Source organism: Xiphophorus hellerii, chromosome 3 (assembly GCF_003331165.1).
Source record: "Xiphophorus hellerii strain 12219 chromosome 3, Xiphophorus_hellerii-4.1, whole genome shotgun sequence".
Classification (NCBI taxonomy): domain Eukaryota; kingdom Metazoa; phylum Chordata; class Actinopteri; order Cyprinodontiformes; family Poeciliidae; genus Xiphophorus; species Xiphophorus hellerii.
Genome location: NC_045674.1, coordinates 32691150 through 32712226, shown reverse-complemented (window position 1 = coordinate 32712226; position 21077 = coordinate 32691150). Strand labels below are relative to the sequence as shown.

The following is a 21077-nucleotide window of genomic DNA, read 5'->3' as shown; positions in this document are numbered from 1 at the left end:
TTTTTGAGCACGTTTGCAAATATTTCTATTTGTAATTGTTAAAGTTTACCTAAAGAAGCAACTGTGGGATTACTTTTTAATTGACCAGTAATTGAAATAATTAGTTTCAAGGCACCAAACAACTGCTATAAAAGGCCCTCTGTTCCTCTTTAGGAAAGTCATTAATGCTTTTGTTATAAGCTAATTGTTAACTAGATGCAATGTAGTATTAAAACTTGAACCCTGACAATCTCAGATTCTGTGATAGTGCTATGAAATCAACAAACACAAATAAAGCAAGAAAATTATGTGCTGATAGCTGGTGGTGCAAGAAAGAATCACTGGGATGATGACCTAACTGGCATATTGCTTTCTCTTTGAAGAGGGAGAATAGACCTCCAAAGAAACAATTTGAAGAGAAATCTGACCGAGGTTTATGAGAATTGAAGTGACCATTATATTTAATTTTACATCGTTGGTTTTAAATCAGATGTTTTTTTTCCAACAAGAACGGCTTTGCTTCTGCTTCCGCCTATATCTTTTGTTCTGTAGGCCATATTGTACTCACTTGGTGCAGCTGATCACAGCTGAAAGTTGGAGATTGTCACAGGATCATATACTTGAGTTACAACACAGTAGTTTTATCGAGTAGTAGTATTAACATTTCGAAGGGTAAAAGTATTAGATTAAAATCTACCTTTTTGAGCTTTACATCATGTTATAATGGTATTCCCTCATCAAAAACATACATTGATTCTTTTCCATGCTTCAGAAATCTCTGTGGCAGCCAGTCAGCTGTGCAAAACACTTGGGTAGACAGAGTGCTGCCTTCACGACGCAGCTCTTCCTCAGAACTACAGTTTGTGTAACACAGAGGTGTAAACACAAGTCACTGAGTAAGAGTAAAGTGAAATATTTTGTACTTAGAAAATGCTTGTTAAAATCTGAATATTTAAAATCTGAATATTCTTCTGAAAGTATGTAGTTGAAATTAATTTAAACTACTAGCAGACACAGTACAGGGTACACCCATTAACAGTACTAAAATGAATACAAAAATGTAGCAAAGAAGAGATATTAGTTTAAAAACCTTTAAAGAAACTGACTTACAGAAATACAGTTAACCAAATACACCTGGTCCTTAAAAGCAACACTTACTTTCCTACCTGGCCATCTCTTTGCAGCAGGATATAGACACCTGCTGGTCTATATCCTCATGTTCTGATCCTCTGTAGGGGCTGGAGGAATTGCTCTGTTCAGTAATGCCTACAAGCGTGGCCTGCTTCAGCTGCACTCTGCTGGTCATACTAGAATAGAGAAATAGGGAACACCATTATAATTTCATAACACAACACAGCAAAAGGCATATTACATATAATTCGAAATAAAACTAAATACAAGACACATATACAACAATTACCATTAAAAAAAGACAGAAATTATGTGAATATCCTACTTTGCTGTGTGATCTACCAACTTGGTTTTTCATTTTGCATCTGGAAGAAAATATATATTCAAAAGTTACATTGCCTCTCCTCATCCACAGTCACTTGATGTGTAGTGCAAATTAACGTGGACCTAATGACACACTGGTGCAGTGGTCTAGTGTGTTTTCCCACTTTAACTTCAATGCTAGTTAATACACACATGGAGGCATTGCAGTTTTTAACACATATTTCTCCAGATACATTTGATATTTTCAACTCTTAATGTAACTCTATAAAAGTGTGCTGGTTAACGAATTTAAAAAAAACAGATGAATATTACACAAGTCTAGTTTATACACTTTACCTAGTGCTACCATTAGCTAGCACAATATGCTAACAGGGACAAGATATATGACTGCCGTCATATAAGTTGTGTAAGATTTCTTCTTTGAAAAAAAGATGGACACTTTAGTATCCATTAACGGTGTAATTTTGTGAAGATTACTTACCTAACAATGTTACTTACTAACATTCTGCGTCCCAAAACGAAGCAGCAAGTTTTGCAGTTCAGGACAGAGTGCTGACATTGCAAAGAGTCAGTCATCCACTTTAGTCAGTGCTAACCAATTGGTTTAGCGCTGTCTTACATCGTTCGTCTTTAGGTCCCGCCCAGGATGTCACATGAACATGTGACATTCGCAAGCAAAAATTTGAGAAGCGCAACCAAAAAAAGGAAAATCACAACCAAAGATTTCTGACACACCCAAATAAGTTTGTTTTGCAAAAAACGTTTTCACTTCATGAGACAAAAATTTGTGATTTTAATTTAAAAAAAAAAAAAAAGTTTTTTAAACAAATTTCTTTTTTGTTAAAATCATTACAGTTCCAAAAGTTTTGATCACAATTTTATTTTTTTAATTTGAGGTTAGGTCTTTTTGATTGAATAATTGTGAAACAAATTTAACTCCATACTGAATGCTGCTTTTCTATGTTTGGTTCTGTTTCTGGGGATTTAGAGCAGACCAGAAGCAGAAGACCTGAGAGCTCTGGAAGGTTGATACAACAACTGCAGATTTTTAATGTGTATTAAATCACTGCTAAACTGTTCAGTAATTTATAAATAAACAACAGTATTTTAAAGTCTATTCTCTCCATGGAAGAACTGTCGAAGTGGTTCGATGTGCTCTATCTTCCTGGTTGTAGTCCAAATGCAAGCAGCAGCGTTTTAGATCAGCTGCAGCTGGACGATTAATTTTTATTTATGCAGACCTGTGAAGACATTGTTGCAGTAATCAATGCGACTAAAGATAAATGAATGAGTTTATTGTTGTTCTGATTTTTATATATATGTTTATAGAACAAGCAAAACTTTGATAATAATCCCCAGTTATCCTTTGTCAAGTAACAAAACTTTGTTTCGACTATCATACCACAACCAATTTTCTAATGCAAAAGTTCCCTTTAAAGATGAAATCAGTGCCATTCACTCCACCTGACACCAATTTTTATGTTGCAGCTGAATATTGTTAGCTGCTGTTTTCTTTTTTCTCAGTAAATGGAGAGACCAGGGATTGCAGTGTCCAGTGAGTGATGTTCTTTCTTAATAGAAGTGTTGTAGCTATCAGCCAGCTGTCAGGTAACACAATGACCTGCCAGTCTGACTGACACCTTGACAGACAAATCCACATGCATAGTGGTACATACATCCCCCCAGCCTACTGGAGAATTACCTGACATCTCTGCAGATATTTTATAGGAGGGGAGAATGCTAAAACAGCTGCAGCTCAGCTTGCTCTGGTCCTTTGGGTGGTGGACTCCACCACAGTCTACACACAACATTGTCTTTTAATGGCTCAACTCCCACTGTGTCCGCAGAAGTGGGTTTTGTAATCCATCAGTACTACATCACTAGTGAAGATGCAGTTGTACTAAAGGTCAGTCCCTCATCTCTATGTTTGGTCTTTTATTTATGAAGACGCTGAAGTACAACGCCTGTGAACCTATAAAAGCATTTTGTTGCACTTCACTCCCTGTCACTCACCATAATAAGGATTCTGCTTTTTGGTGTGTGTATGTGTAAGAGAATGTTTTGTGTGTCTGATGCCATACCAAATTGATTAATGAATGGTTTAATCACATCTGCACCATTGCTCTTGTTTCCACAGGTAATGAGAGTGACTCAGGTGTTTTTTGCACTGAGAATGGCGTAGTCCCTTCAGTGCCTGTCAATTTCAATCTCCATCATGGTTGTCTAAGGATTTGCCCATTGATTCCTTCATTAGCCATGGAATATTGGACTATTATACAAATGCCTAAGTAATAATGATAAAAGTCCATAGTATTCTGGCTGCTTTTGAAAGCTTTGTCTCGTCAAAGGCCTTCCACACATGTGCAACATGGCTAATTGGGTGTATTTTGTTTGAGAGTTACATGGTCTGCCTGACGTTGTTAGTTGTTAGACCCCATTTTCCAAAGCTGACTGATCTACCTTCATCTTCCAGCATTCAGGTGCTGGAATACATCTTGCTGATATCAATTGTAACCACATATATGGCTATGGCGGTGGAACAGGGGCAAAGCACGACCCATGTATGGAGGCCTTATAATTTATATGCTGCAACGTACTATATACATATACTCTTACTAAAGGAAAATAAATACAAACATTACCTGTAATATATGGTAATATTTTTTAATATTGCCCTAATACATTTTGGATTATACTATATGTTGTAAGTACACTATTATATATTTATGTATTATACAATATATTACATATTCATATATTAGATGAATATCGCATGTAATATAATATTCAATATATATAAAATATTCATGACTGTCTAAGGATTTGCCCATTGATTCCTTCATTAGCCATGGAATATTGGACTATTATACAAATGCCTAAGTAATAATGATAAAAGTCCATAGTATTCTGGCTGCTTTTGAAAGCTTTGTCTCGTCAAAGGCCTTCCACACATGTGCAACATGGCTAATTGGGTGTATTTTGTTTGAGAGTTACATGGTCTGCCTGACGTTGTTAGTTGTTAGACCCCATTTTCCAAAGCTGACTGATCTACCTTCATCTTCCAGCATTCAGGTGCTGGAATACATCTTGCTGATATCAATTGTAACCACATATATGGCTATGGCGGTGGAACAGGGGCAAAGCACGACCCATGTATGGAGGCCTTATAATTTATATGCTGCAACGTACTATATACATATACTCTTACTAAAGGAAAATAAATACAAACATTACCTGTAATATATGGTAATATTTTTTAATATTGCCCTAATACATTTTGGATTATACTATATGTTGTAAGTACACTATTATATATTTATGTATTATACAATATATTACATATTCATATATTAGATGAATATCGCATGTAATATAATATTCAATATATATAAAATATTCATGACTGTCGCTTTTCATATATTGCATTATATTAAACATCTATGTATGTGTTTATATATCCCAAAATATATGTAATTTTATATTTATTAATATTCACCATCATGTATTAAGATTTATGTGAGAAAATGTATTCGTAATATATGTAAAAACCAGTAACGTGCGGTCAGGGGAGGCAGGTGAGGCAGAGCCTCACCTGTCATCATGGAAAAATACACTGCCTGGCCAAAAAAAAAGTCGCCACCTGGATTTAACTAAGCAAATAGGTACAAGCCTCCTATTGGATAAGTACTGCATAGGCGATTATCTTTCAGCTGGCAACAAGTTATTTAACCCCAGCTGATGCAATGAGTAACTCCTCATTTCTTAAACAACCATGGCAAAAGACACATCCTGTGGTCGTGGAAAAGACGTTAGTCTGTTTAAGAAGGGTCAAATCATTGGCATGCATCAAGCAGAGAAAACATCTAAGGAGATTGTAGAAACTACTAGAATTGGGTTAAGAACTGTCCAACGCATCATTAAAAACTGGAAGGATGGTGGGGAACCATCGTCTTCCAGGAAGAAATGTGGTCGGAAAAAAATCCTGAATGATCGTGATCGGCGATTACTTACACGTTTGGTCAAATCAAATCGAAGAAAAACAACAGCAGAACTCAGGAGTATGTTTAATTGTGAACGCAAAAGCATTTCCACACGCACAATGCGAAGGGAACTCAAGGGGTTGGGATTGAACAGCTGTGTAGCCGTAAGAAAACCTCTAATCAGTAAGGCTAACCAGAAAAAAAGGCTTCAGTTTGCTAGGGAGCATAAAGATTGGACTCTGGAGGAATGGAAGAGGGTCATGTGGTCTGATGAGTCCAGATTTACCCTGTTCCAGAGTGATGGGCGCATCAAGAGAGGCAGGTGAAGTGATGCACCCATCATGCCTAGTGCCTACTGTACAAGCCTGTGGGGGCAGTGCTATGATCTGGGGTTGCTGCAGTTGGTCAGGTCTAGGTTCAGCAACATTGTGTGCCCAAAGGATGAGGTCAGCTGACTACCTGAATATACTGAATGACCAGGTTATTCCATCAATGGATTTTGTCTTCCCAAATGGAACGGGCATATTCCAAGATGACAATGCCAGGATTCATCGGGCTCACATTGTGAAAGAGTGGTTCAGGGAGCATGAGACATCTTTTTCACACATGGATTGGCCACCACAGAGTCCAGACCTTAACCCCATTGAGAATCTTTGGGATGTGCTGGAGAAGGCTTTGCGCAGTGGTCAGACTCTCCCATCATCAATACAAGATCTTGGTGAAAGATTAATGCAACACTGGATGGAAATAAATCTTGTGACACTGCAGAAGCTTATTGAAACAATGCCACAGCGAATGCGGGCTGTAATCAAAGCTAAAGGCGGTCCAACAAAATATTAGAGAGTGTGACCATTTTTTGGTGGCGACTTTTTTATTGGCCAGGCAGTGTAATATATAATGATAAAATAATTTATATTGCTATTTTCACCCTGTGGTTTGTACAATGAAGTATTTATTTTTCATTTAGGTTAACCAATTTTGATTATTTTTTCTTCAAAATTGCTGAATTTCTGCAGCGGCTGAAAGGCTCAGCAGCGAGCTGAGCCTCACCTTCGATTGCGCAACCCCTCTGTAACTGCGCTGGCTGCCATTGTATGAGAGCACGTTCCTCCTGTCTGTACGTCGCCAATGAAGTGGTTAAAAAAAACACAATATATAAATGGATTTTCCATAATTCAGCTTATGTATATAATGTACAGTGTTTTTGTCACCAACTGTGTGCATAACTTGTGTGCTGTGGAGCGAGAATGATTTATCTTAGTGAACAAAGAATTATGTTCGGCGTGTGCTTTTATATCTCAACATGCTGCCCAGCGCATGACTGTGTCTGAGCTGATGAAGTTTATGTATGTGGTTGGCCGGTGCACTCGTGGTTAAGCGGTCCAGCCTGTGGAGGAGCTTACGCGCCTGCATTATTTCATTTTATTTAATTATTTTTCTGGTTACACAATGCATCAAACCACATCAAATGCTTTGTCCACTTAGCCAGAGTTACTGTGCGTGACCACGCGGAGATCTGAAAAACTGGTCCCATAAAGCTTGAGCAACCAAAACAGTTCCTGTGGCCCTTACTAAACTAAACATGTTCCTGTGAAGTGTTGTATCTGAAATCCAGACATTCAACTCTTGGCAGTGAGTTTCTGACCATAATATTTACCAAGAAAATTCACCAGTGTTATTTTGGCAGTAAGTTTATATTCCACTCTCAGCTGGTGCTGGTAATGCATGTGATGTCATCAGTTTTGTTGTTGCTAAGATACAGACACAACACCCCAATGCATTTGTGGCAATACCTGGTGATTTTAATCATGCCTCACTCTCTTTAACACTGGCAACATTTCACCAGTTTTTTAGCTGTTCCATCTGGGAAAACAAAATTTTGGATTTTTTTAATGATAATGTCAAGGATGCATATGTCTCCAAACTAAGACTTCCTCTGGGGAAATTGACCATAATCTTGATTTCTCTGCTCCGAATACAAATGCCTTGTGAAGAGGCTGCCTGTTAGGAAGATGATTGTTAGGAAGTGGTCAAAGTAAGCAGAGGAGGCCCTCCAGGCTTGTTTTGAAGCAACTGATTGGACTACTCTCTGCCAGCCACATGAAAATAACATCGGTGCCATGACTCAGTGTGTGACTGACTTTACAAACTTCTCTGTGGACAGCAGCGTCCCCACCAGAACAGCAAAATGCTTCCCGAATAACAAACCCTGGATCACCAATGACCTAAAGGAACTGTTAAACAAGTTTTTTGGCCTCTACAAATCACCTTAGCTTCTGCCCAAACTTGACAAGGGCTTGCTCCCATCAAAGAAATTCAGGACCAACTCTTCTCAGTGTCATCCTTTTATTTTATTTCTCTTTTCTCTTTTTTCTTTAAATCACTCTACTTTCCAATACATGACACCCAAGCAGGTTGAAAACCTACAAACAAACAAATTACAAATTACTTTTAAGTTATCAAAAAAAATAAACAAAATAAACTACTTTCATAAATCCATTTTTGTAAAGCCAGCTAGGTCCTCCGAATACAGGTTTAAAGTTCAGTTCCTACCAGTGGTGTCTCTGCAGGAGCTTAAAGATGAGGTCTTTGTTTGTAGAGATTATCCCAAACACAGGTGTGCTGAGTTGCCTTATAGGCTCCTGAAGGCCTGAGTGAGAGAGATGGGTGTGCTTGATTTTCTGTGAACCACGTGCCAGCTGGGTGGAAATGGTATTGCACTCACACAAATACACCATTTGCTGTTTTAACTTGACAAGGAGTAAGCTCAAAGTCAAGATTAGAGAGCAAGGAGAAGTACTGGAAGAAGCTGGAGAATAAACTACAGAGAAACAGTATCAGAGATGTGTGGTCAGGGATGAAGAAGATCACAGGCTTCAAGCAAAAGGAGAATCAGATCGATGGAAGCCTGGACAGAGCAAATGAGCTGAACACATTTTTCAACAGTTCAGGAACAAGCTCATCATCATCCTCTCCTGTCCTCTACCATACAAACATGTCACCTTACTCTGACCCACTGCTTTCCTGTCAAACTTCTTCCACATCAGTTATGGGCTCTTCTGCTTCCACAAGTTTGTCTTCAACCAAATCAGGAAGGGAGCAGTGCTCAACACATCAGTATCACCTAGTGGACGGGTGCAGGAACTGCGTGAGAGTGTTGATGTGGCGAGCGGGTGTCATTGCCAGAGTTCCCGCAGTCGCCATAAGGCCAGAGCGGTGCTGAACTGCGAGGGCTTTCAACACTGTTTCCAGCTTTAATTTTAATTGTATGTTTTTGCTTGTTGTTTGCTGCATTTAAGATTCTATAGGTGTGGGTTTAAATAGCATTTCAGTGGTGATGTCTTCCCGTAACAAAAAATGACCCAGTAATGTTTTTACATTTCTTGTCAACTTACCATCTTTTTTTTTTTTTTTACCCCTCCAGGGGGTCTTTTGTGGGCTCTAGTGTCCCTTATGTGATAGTAGGCTGACAGGAAACAGGGAAGGAGAGGGGGGAAGACATGCGGCAAATGTCGTCGGGTCCGGGAGTCGAACCCGCGACGGCCTCGTCGAGGACTCAAGGCCTCCAAATACGGGTCGCGCTAACCCCTACGCCACCACGGCACGCCCAACTTACCATCTTTTAATACAAAATCATGGTGGACCGCCAGTGGACCTGTCGGTGGACCGCCTCGGCACCCCGACCACCCAACTTAGCAAGTTTTCTGGAGGAAACAATGTGTTCCTTATAAAAATGTTTAGCTCAATTTGAGAGGACCCAACACACTGGGCTAAAAAATCTCAAACACTTAACATCAGATTTGTAATTTTTGTTCAGCAAGTCTAAGATAGCACCCAGCCCCGTGCGTACCGTGGAGGGGCCACATCAAAACTGAATTAGGAAATGCAATTAAGAAGTATTAATTATACATGGAGGCCTGTTAAGTTGTGCCACTTCTTTTCAGCACAGTGCTTATTACACTGCCTTTTGCACATCAAAGTAGAGGGCAAGCTGTCAACAGTGTGGAGAATCACAGGATCCTGGCAGATCAGACTGGAACGACAGCAACAGGCAACCAAACCTTTGCCCTCAAACTGAGAGTAAAAAGCTCTAGTGAGAAGCTCTTTACCTGGCAGTTATCTCCATCATACCAACATTAGAATTATGGACACAAGAAAAAATAAACACAGAATAACTGCACTCTGTCAGTTATACAGTAGTTATCAATTATGGAAAAGCAATTGATGTTAAACTTGAATGCCATACATTCATCTGGCATAAGCCAGATATTGAGAGAAGTCTCAATATCAGATCCTTGAGTTTCACAGGATCACATTATTAAGAAAAAAAACTTAAATGAAAACTAAAATGTATAACTCCGTTGAATTTATTTTAAAACAAAAAGGTAGCTAACTACATTGTTACAGTTGAAATATTTATTCTTATAGACATTACAATGTTTGCATTCAAGTCTATTATTGTTACTGAGAGCACAGCTGAATGTGTATAGTTACTTCACATAATCATGACAACTACAAAGATTTCTTTCAAACTTACTAGTTTAAAATCAATATAAAATTGCTATCATCATACAATTGTTACCATCACCACCAGAACATTGTAATAATTTAGTTCAGTTTGTTTATTTAGATCTGATTTACAACAAATGTCTCAAGGCACTTTAAAAACCAAATGAACCATTTTACAAACAATATACAGTTAATATAACTATACATTAATCATTTAAGCAGATTTAAGTCAATCACATACATTCCAATTTGATAATAGTTATAAAAAATGCTGCCAAGTTCAGTTAATTATTGCAATTACTAAAATGTTGGAAAACCAACGGACAGCACAGAGTGACAAATTTGAAGTAATGTATGGTGTTTTAGTCTCAAACTGGTCAGTGTTCTAAATACTGTAAGTTAATCCAGTCTGGAAAGCCAGTTGGAATTTGTAATTTGAGGAAGAAAAGAGGAAACCTGCAGTGCTGCTGGCTTTACAGCAAACTTGAGGGATTTCTCAGAAAGTGGAACTGAAAGTCTTAAGGTGCGTGATATTTTTTTAGGGCTGAAACAATTCCTCGAATGATTCGAGTACCTTGATTATTAAAATTCCTCGAGGAAAATTTAATAGCCTCGAAGCAAATTATGCTTTATTATTTAGTGCACAGAGTTCCGGCCGGGTCATTATTTGCATTGTGCAGAGCTCTCACTTCTGCCTAAGAGTTTTTGATGAAAGCTAAGTGTTAGCAGCATAACGTCAAATTTTAAAGTTTGGTCTGGGTTTTTATCGTTCTTGGGGGACAAATAAGCATCCTTAAAAGGACTGGTGCGATGCCTGAAGTACGGCAGTGTTTCAGAGCAGCCTGGTGGTTATGAAAAGTGAACGGTGGGGAAGAGCGCAGCCGGTGTATTTATACAGGTGAGCGAACAGACTGAACACTGCAAGCGACTGTGCTTTAGATGTATAGCTTTACGAATGAACCGGAAAATTTATTTCATCCCGCTCTCAACAAATGGGTGACGGAGCGCATCATGGTGGTACATAGCTGGTAGATGTTTCTCTGTGTGATGAACGAAGGTGTCGAATGTAGTTGCTAACATGGACACAAAAACTATAAATGGCTGGGCAAAGTGAGAGTTCATCTATTAAATTGATTAAAGATGAATAAAAAAAATAAAATAATAAAAACTAAAAGCTGGAGTGTAGATATTATTTTATAAGCATATTTGTGAGCCTGATTCTTTATTCATCCATTTTCTGTACATCCTTGTCCCAAATGGGTTTAGGAGGGGTGCTGATTCCTATCTCCAGCGAATGTTTCGGGCGAGACTGCCTTTTTATTATTAAATCAAATATAATTTCAGATTTTTATATAACTTTTCTTCAGGTTAACTTAGGAAATGAGCTACTATTGTTACAAGTTAATTTGAAAAACTACAGAAAAGTAATTCTTAGGGATACTCAAATATGAAAAATTTGACTGATATTGATATCCAATAGTAACATCCGATAGTAAATATCTGATAGTTTTGTTGGGTTTACCAATGTTTTATTTCTTTTTTTTTTATCCGATTACTTGATTAATCATAAGAATAATCAATAAAATACTCGATTACTAAAATATTTGTTTACAGGAGCCCTAATATTTTTGCATTCAAACAAATTGTCTAATCCATGACTGCTACTTTTTTTTGTGTGTGTGCATGGGGTGGCTAGAGAGCATACAGCCAGTACTCTGCAGCAGAAATGATTGATGTTTTCTTCATTTAAGTTAAAATGATTTCATCTTTAATTTAACTGTTTCTAGTTTTGACATTAGAACCAGAATAACAGTACTTAATAAATTCCCATGGAAAATTCTTGTGTTACAGCTGCAGCAATTATAAGAGCATGAAAAGGAATAAAAAATAAAATCACCAAAACCCACTACAAATATGAAAGAAAATATACCCATAGCAAATGGTAAAAGTCTAACTAGACTATCTACCAGGGGTGCACCGATTTATCGGCCAGCCAATATATCTGATAGGTATTTTTGTGTACCTAAAATACAAAGAAAGAACCACAGACAACATTTGAGTTTTCAAGCAAGCTTTTGCAAAAGGAGAAGACACAGCGTACTCTGAACAGTTCACCATGTGTTCTGAAACTGCAGTAGAACTTGCCTTTTATTAACACAAAACAAAAGCAAGGGGGCTGGTGCTGGTAAGATTAGGAGTCCCCAGGAACTAACACATACCAAACGCAGTTTTACGACTAAGGAATCTCTACGTGGGGGGGCACAGAGTATAAACAAACACGGGTTTACGGCTAAGGAAACTCTCAGAAGACCATCTTCAAAGAACATGTTTTAAGGGTTAAAAGGAAGTCATCTCTGTCTCACACACATGTTCACACTTAAGCAATAGATGACCCTAATAACACTACTAACGTAACAGTGATAATAAAATTATTCTAACAATATCGGTGCCGATTTTCTTAATTTTGGGAGATTGGTGATCAGCGATTTTCACATAGGAAGCCGATCTTATCCACCGATCTTATTTAGCTTGGCAAAGGTCTAAGAATCAACCACTGTCCTCTTTTGTGCCCCAGTGAGAAAGGTTTGACTGATAGACCGGCCCTTCAAGTTATGTCTGCACGTTTATATTTAACAATAGTGACCTCACTGTTGCCAACCCAACAACTTTCCTGCTGTATTGAGCAACATTTCAGACAAAAAAAATGGTATCAGCCAAAATCAGAATCGGCAGTTAAGCTTTTAAAAAGATCGGTAATCTGGTGATCGACTAGAAAACTTCTAAGCACCCCTACTATCTACTTTATTCATAAGTTCAAACAGTTTTAAAATAAATGAAAATAAGAAAGCACTTATGTAGTTATTTATATGTACCACATAAATATACACAATACACCAAGCTGAATAGATAATCTAGATCTGTTTTCAATTCAAGATATTGCACATGTTGATTATGCTCAAATAATTTACAAACATGACTGCAAAGATTGTAATATCTGTAGTATACTTTTATAAACAATATCTTTCATTTTTAACTTCAATTAGTGCTTTTTATTTCCACTTGAAGCATATACAGGGATGCATTATTCCACTGTCGTACAATTAGCAGCATCACTTTTTGATTTGATTGTAACATTATTCTAACCAGACAATGTCCTTAAAATTTAGAAGAACGTTTCTAGGGGCTCGGATCAGTAATGTTTGGTTAATTAAGATAGTGAAAAGTGCTGAAATTTTTTTACTTTGACTATGAAGTACAAAAAAATTGTGTAGATGTAACATCACATTGGTTGTGGATATTTAAACATAAAGCTTATTGTTTTTCTGTTGGTCTTTATAACCTTGCCCATATTCATTTATGGAGGCAAACTTTGCTGTGTTCCAGTGAAAGAGGTGGTGCTATTGTAGCATTAATTATTTGTGGATAGAGTCAGTGCTGAGGCAATCAAAATAGAAAGAAGTGGTTCTAATTTAGGCACAGGCTCCAAACCATCACTAAAGCTGCGAAATCTTTCTGACACAATCACAGGTTTCACACTAATGGAGGAAAAAAATAATACAATCATAACCTTCTGAGAGCAAGGTTTTTATATGAAATAAACTCCATCGATAGAAAATGTTTTAATATAAACATAAGATTTATCCCACTGTTCATTATGAATAAAATACATAAATTCAATTTAGTTTTCTAATGATCCCTGCTGTTTTTAAATGATCAAGCTCATGCGCTACTGAAGAAATCTGCGATTCACCTGACTTAAGTAAGCCTGGCTCGACATAGCTGCACCTCCAGAGCCTGGTTTGTCTTTGTGAAACACATAATGCCAGGATGAACTATGTCAAGCTATGTCAAACCAGGCTTTACCTCTGATTTGTATTGAAAAATAGAAAATTTTCCAAGCACATTTTTGTCTTTGAACCTTGTCCTATTTCTGTGCTCTTCTAATACCAGGAAAAATATGTTTTGTTGAAAGAGTATGAGTTAAGGTTCTAATGTAGTAAATAAATGCAGAAAAAGCAATAATATAGTATGAAAACTGTTGATATAAGTCTATAAAACTGCTAATAGAAAATGGTTACTTTGTTCAGTTTTTAAAGATTTACTTATACACTGTTGTGGTTCAAGACCTCTTTAGCATAATAGAGAGATTGATGGTATTATCAGAGATCTCAACAAATCGCACAAGCCTGCTGGTGGAGAACGAGAGAGGCAGGCAGGAACAAAGATCAGTTTAGAGAATATATTCAGATGAATGAATTTTCTGTTTAAAATAGACTATCCATAAAAATCTGTCAAAAAGAGCTATAATACTAAAACGTTTGAGTGTGAGTGGGAGGTAAGAGTCATTCATTACTTATGCCTTTCATTTAACCCACGCACATTATGGCTCTCCTGTAGCTGCTAAAAAGCAAAGCTTTCTGCATTTCTTAATCCCTCAACCCCTTCAGACCATTTCTGTGAACATGTAGCATTTCTCAGAGCAAGTTAGAAGCCTGAGTGGATTCTGTTCAATAAGAAGCCCAGTCTATATGGTGTGCATCTGTTTTTCAGTGTTGCCGACTATTTTTGAGTCATCAAAAAGTAAGTAAAGCTTGTAGCTGATGCAAATGCGGAATACATCAGCTCCACTACAGAATGGCATTTGCTCTCACTCACAACACACTCAGTAACAGATCTATTGAATAAATTAGGAAGGCTTTTACCACAGTGGCAAGAGCAGGATGCCTGGATTATGATTCATTAGTTAAAAAGCACCCTAATAAATTCACCACTTTTAATGTTTTGAAGTCCTATTAAAGGCACACTGAGGCTTGTGTAACCCTGTTTTCCATTACAGCTTTCAATAAATGACAATCAGCACTCTGTCTAAACACCAAAGAGGGGGAAACATCAGACTTTCCAAACTGCCTTTCAAAATCATTCTAATAAAAGCCAAAGACTTATTAGGCATTGTGTGCTGCCGTTTCAGAGGAGTGAAGCACTTTGTTCCAGAGTTGGGCAGGCTTAAGTTAATGAACGAAGTTGCTACTTGACTCTAAATGATTTCCACTGCTCAGCAGAAGAGTTTGCCTATCAATCTACACCAGTTTCCCAGGACCATCCAAGCACAACTGACTGAGAAGAAACTGACTCGTTAGCCTAACCCAGTTTTCAAACAATGAAGGCACAGAACATGTAACCGAAGCAATTCTTCAATCATTCAATAATTTTTACCATAACTGTTCAAAGAGCCAGGAGTGTTAAATGTATTGTTTGATTAATCATGAATTCAAAATTAGTCTTCCAAAATGATATGGAATTATTACAATTCATTACATTTTTAAATAAATAAAAAAACATCAAAAGTTGACCCCATGAGGAAAAAAACTAATTTGATTTACAGTAATGCACATTATTGGAGCTACAGCGTTTAAATAAATCATAGTTGAAACTAGAAAATTTCTGAAAAAAATTTAACTGGGCCTGCTAAAGTGTGCTATTGGTTGGAACCCAGCGTTCTGACGCTAAAACTTACCATCACTTCTATTCTTAGCTACAATGTACTCAATAGCATGTGGAGAATTAAAAGCATGTTGACTAATCAGCATGCTAAAATTAGTATATAAACTAAAATGAGCTAAAATGCTAATGTTAACCTAAATATTCTTGCATCTTGTCTTACTCCATTAAGTATGCTAAACATAGCTAATGAATTACAAAATAGCTAAAACCTATTTTAGGGAAAAGGCTAATGCTTCTTTCCCCACTAGTGGGAAGCAGTGCACTGGTAATATTGTGGCATTCAACCACTCAACGTTTGGTGGGAAATATTTTTGATGAGTTACATTATTTTAGCCCTACCACTTGCACTGGGTCAAGGAAACATCCTAGCCTAGAAGGGTCATAAGAGAACTTCTGAAGTTGACTTTAGGAGAGTGGGTTTTATTTAATGATGTTTGAATAAACATCATTAAATGTTTATTCAAACAACAACTGCCTTCTTGCTGGAAATGTGCTATATTTGAACAATTATATTCACAGATTGGTTATAATTATAATCAAGATCCCCTGCAGTTTGCTTATCGCCGTGGAGCTGGAGTTGATAATGCCATCGTACGCCGCCTTCAACAAACCCACTGTCATCTGGACAAAGCAGCCACCACCATGAGGATCATGTTCTTTGATTTCTCCAGAACATTTAACACAATTCAGCTTGATCTGCTCTTTGAGTAACTCAAGACACAGGTGGAGGCCTCAACAATTATCTGGATCTATGACTACCTCACAAACAGACCACAGTTTGTGAGACTGAAGGACTGTGTGTCAAACCAGGTGATCAGCAACACAGTAGCACCACAGGGGACTGTACTCTCACCATTCCTTTTCACACTTCAGATTGACTCTGCAGTTGTCAGGTGTATCAGAGATGGACAATAGGCTGAGTACAGAGATTTGGTGGACCGCTTCTTGTCATGATGTGGGAGCAATCAACTCATCATGAATGTGGACAAAACAGAGGGGATGATTGTTGCCTTCAGGGGGAACAGGGTTAGATCAAACCCTATTTCCATCATGGGAGAAGAAGTGGAGGTGATTGAGAAATATAAATACCTCGATGTTCACCTTGACAACAGACTGGACTGGAGACGCAACAGTGAATCCGTATATAAGAAGGGACAGAGCAAACTGTACTTCTTGAGGAAGCTAAGATCCTTAAAGGTTTGCAGCAAGATGCTGCAGATCTTCTATAAGCCTGTTGTTGAGAGCATCATCTCTTCATCCATCATCTGTTGGGACCACAACATCAGAACCAGGGACCTTAAAAGGCTCAACAGCCTGATAAAGAAGGCTGGTACTGTTCTGGGGATGACTGTGGAACCTCTTGAGGTGATAATGCCAAGAAGAATTCTTCATAGGATCAAGAAAACTACGGACCATCCTGACACTGTCTTAGGAAGACAGAGCATCTTCAGTCAGAGGCTTTTTCAGGTTCAGTACAGTACAGAACGCAGCAGCAGATCTTTCCTGCCAACAGCCACCACCATATTCAATAACTCTTTGAAGAATCTAAATTAATGAGTTACAACAATCCCTTTGGGATTAATAAAGTATTTTTAAATTTGTATTTGAATTGAATGTACATAAAATTACCTTGCCTTATTGATATTGTACTGTATTTTTGTTACTAACCGTTATACCTGTATGATTGCCAGGACACTCCTGTGAACGAGACCTTTGATCTCATGGAGAATTAGCCTGTTTAAATACAGGTTGAAGAAAACCTTGGCAGCGTGTGAAGTTGATGGAAAAGTCTGCAGTGTAAAGGTGAAGAGCCCTAGTGTGTTACTTCCCACTAGGACAGTAACACACAGGGCTACCACCTTATCGTGGTGGAGGTGTTTGAGTGTCCCAGTGATCCTAGGAGCTATGCTGGTAGGGTCATCCAAGGCAGGTCCTAGGTGAGGTACCAGATAAAGTGCAGCCCGAAGACCTCTTATGACAAACAAAACCTTTGGAATCAACGTTCCCTCACCCGAACATGGGCCACCGGGGCCCGACTCTGGAGCCAGGCTTGGAGGTGGGGCATGTTGGCGGCTCAGCCTGAAGAGGTGACGTGGGTCCCCCTTCCCATGGGCTCACCACCTGTGAGAGGGGCCAAAGGGATCAGGTGCAGTGTGGGATGGGTAGTGGCCGAGGGCAGGGACCTTGGCGACCCAATCCTTGGTTGCAGAAGCTGGCTCTTGGAACATGAAACATCACCTCTCTTGTGGGGAAAGAGCCTGAGCTAGTGTGTGAGGTTGAGAGCTTTCGGCTGGAAATAGCCTAACCTCAACGCATGGCTCTGTTTCTGGAACAAGTCTCCTTGACAGGGGTTGGACATACTTCCACTCTGGAGTTGCCCATGGTGAGAGGAGCCGGGCAGGAGTGGGACTTATTGCCCCCTATCTTGGTGTCTGTATGTTGGGGTTTACCCCGGTGAACGAGAGGGTAACATCCCTCCACTTACGAGTGGGGGGACAGGTTCTGACTGTCCGTGCTTATGCACTGAACAACAGTTCAGATTACCCACCCTTTTTGGAGTCCTTTGAGGGAGAGTGCCCTTCCTGGGAACTATCTTGTTCTGCTGGGGGACTTCAAAGCTCACGTGAGCAATGACAGTGAGACCTGGAGGGGGGTGGTTGGGAGGAATGGCTCCGCTGATCTGAACTACAGTGGTGTTCTGTTGCTGGACTTCTGTGCTTGTCATGGATTGTCCATAACGAACACCATGTTCAAGCAAAAGGGTGTTCATATGTGCACTTGGCACGAGGACCCCCTAGGCCACAGTTTGATGATCAACTTTGTCGTCATTTCATCGGATCTGCGGCCACCTAAACAGGACACTCTGGTACAGAGGGGTGCGGTACTGTCGAAAGACCACTACATGGTGATGGGTGAGTTGTCACCGGTGGTGGGGGAGAAAGTTGGTCAGACCTGGCAGAAGTATTGTGACAGTCTGCTGGGAATGTCTGGCAGAGTCTTCTGTGAGACGGAGCTTTAACTCCCATCTCCGGAAGAACTTTGAACATGTTCCGGGGGAGGTGAAGGACGCTGAGTCTGAGTGGACCATGTTCCACGCCTCCATTGTCGGGGTGACTTACCAGAGCTGTGGCCACAAGGTTGTTGGGGCCTGTCGTGGTGGCAACCCTCAAACCCATTAGTGGACACCTTCGGTGAGAGGTGCTGTTAGGATGAAGAAGGAGTCCTATCGGGCCTTTTTGGCCTGTGGGATCTCAGAAACAGCTGATGGGTATCGGCAGTCCAAGGGGCTAACAGGCATCTCAGGAGGGGGAAGCAGTACAACACCAACACTGTTTAGTGGAGATGGTGTGCTGCTGACCTCGACTTGGGACGTTGTGGGCCGGTGGGCAGAATACTTCGAAGATGTCATCAATCCCACCAACATGCCTTCCATTGAAGAAATGGAGACTGGGGACTCTGGGTTGGGCTTTCCAATTTCTGATTTCTGATTCAGGAAGAGCAGTGTGGTTTTCGCCTTGGTCGTGGAACACTAGACCAGCTCTACACTCTCAGCAGGGTCCTGGAGCCTGAGTGGGAGTTCACCCAACCGGTCTGTCGTGGTGAAGAGAGAGCTGAGTCAAAAAGCGAAACTCTCGATTTACTGGTCGATCTACGTTCCTACCCTCATCTATGGTCATGAGCTTTGGGTCATGACAGAAAGAACAAGGTCATGGATACAAGCGGCCAAAATGAGTTTTCCCCATAGGGTGTCTGGGCTCTCCCTTAGAGATAAGGGAAAAACTCAGTCATCTGGGAGGGACTCAGAGTAGAGCCGCTACTCCTTCACGTCGAAAGGAGCCAGTTGAAGCGACTCGGACATCTGGTTAGGATGCCTTCTGGACGCCTCCCTGGTGAGGTGTTCCGGGCACATCCCATCAGGAGGAGGCTCTGGGGAAGATCCAGGTCAAGCTGGGGGAACTATGTTTCTCGGCTAGCCTGGGAACGTCTTGGGATTCCACTGGAGAACCTGGCCCAAGTGGCAGGGGAGAGGGAAGTGGGGCCTCCCTGCTTAGGCTGCTACCCCCACGACCCGACCCCGGATTAGCGGAAGAAGATGGATGGATGGATGGATGGATGGATACAGTAAATTAATATGTATTCAAATAAATTATTTATATACTACTGATTACTAAATCAATATAGTATGATATTGAATCAATATCAAACTGATATTGAATTATGACCCAAAGAAACAAAATTCAATTAATTTATGAGGTGCTTAACAGAACCCATCCTAATGGGGAGAGTGGTGTACAAGGAGACATGATTAAAGTCCCTGAAGATGAGAAAGAAGGGCTATGGATGCTGTATTTAGAGTCTGCTGGTAATAGTGCAGAGGACTTTGCTGGCTGCTGCAGCATTAGCTGGGAGGGACATACAAATAAAAAAGAAACAGACAATGTGACACACATACACATAAATGAGGTAGGTAGGAAGACAGGTGGGTCCATTTGACTTTCCATCTATGTCTAACATATATTTAACACACGTAACAGTATGTCTTTACCAGTGACATGCGGTGAGGTTCATAGTTGGTAAGGTACTGACTTAATCATAATCAGATTTACAACTATAGACCCCTGTATGTTATTGTTTACATAAGGAAATTTCACGCATGCGGACAACACTGGTGGGCAAAAAGACTATTCTTTTACATACAATCCATAGCCGCGCTGCCACGGTAAAATAATTTCTTTAACTTAATCAAACTTGGACAGGTAGGTATTATTAATTTTGTGCTATGCTCCAAAGCAAAGGAAAAAAACATTGAAGTACAACTCAAAACCACTTCTTTGATCTCTCTCTGTATCAGCACAGCTCCGCACAGACTCGTTGCCATAGCAACTGACAACGCCACAAAAAACAAACAAAAGAAGCACTCAAATACTTCCTACACAAAGGGCAGAACATTCAGCCTGTTGCAGTAGTATGGTTTTAGGTTTAATGTTTATTTTACGATTATTAATAAGTGATTGCTGTTGTACTAGGAGAAAACCCTAAATGTATCGCTGCACTTAGTGTATAGCTAGCTCGCTGTCTCTTACTCTGCAGTTGTGGAGTCATGATGTCTGGGATCATGCGCGCCCGATGCCATGAGGCAAGAGATGCCTGCCTCACCTCGAATCTGTTCTCTGCCATTTCTGATCACTGCTCGCTCAACGCACACCTCTGAAAGCGTGACTACAGGTCATGATAGAGCTGCACAAGCAAAGCTATTGTAGTGGGTTTTAAACTTGAATCCTACCTGTATGAAAAATTCTGCAAATTAACATAAGTTCTCACAGGGTGTTGATGTAAATATCCATACAGGATACAAGTCAGCATGTTTCTAGACTGACTTGTACACAGGTCATTTGTCATTTTTCTCTTTTCTCTCTCTCTACCCAAAACTGGATGGCATAAATTTTCAGTTTGGTCTCAACTAGCCCTTTTTTTGAAGGACAATTTTGTTTACAGAGACTTCATAATTCATTTTATTTATTGTTTTTATTGTTTTGTCTATAATGGATATTTAACATGTTTTCCAGTTCCAGTGTTAAATGTTCATTAGAATTTAAAGTTCATTGATCTTTTAGAATATATTCTTGCATTATTGTGCCATTAACATTATAT

The 21077-nt window shown here is 39.4% G+C and overlaps 1 protein-coding gene across 2 annotated transcripts in view; it reads left to right on the top strand.

The window, feature by feature from the left end:
- Positions 1-21077, top strand: part of ascc3 (activating signal cointegrator 1 complex subunit 3) — a 235171-nt gene that overhangs the window by 56178 nt on the left and 157916 nt on the right. The gene's annotated exons all lie outside the window — the stretch shown is intronic.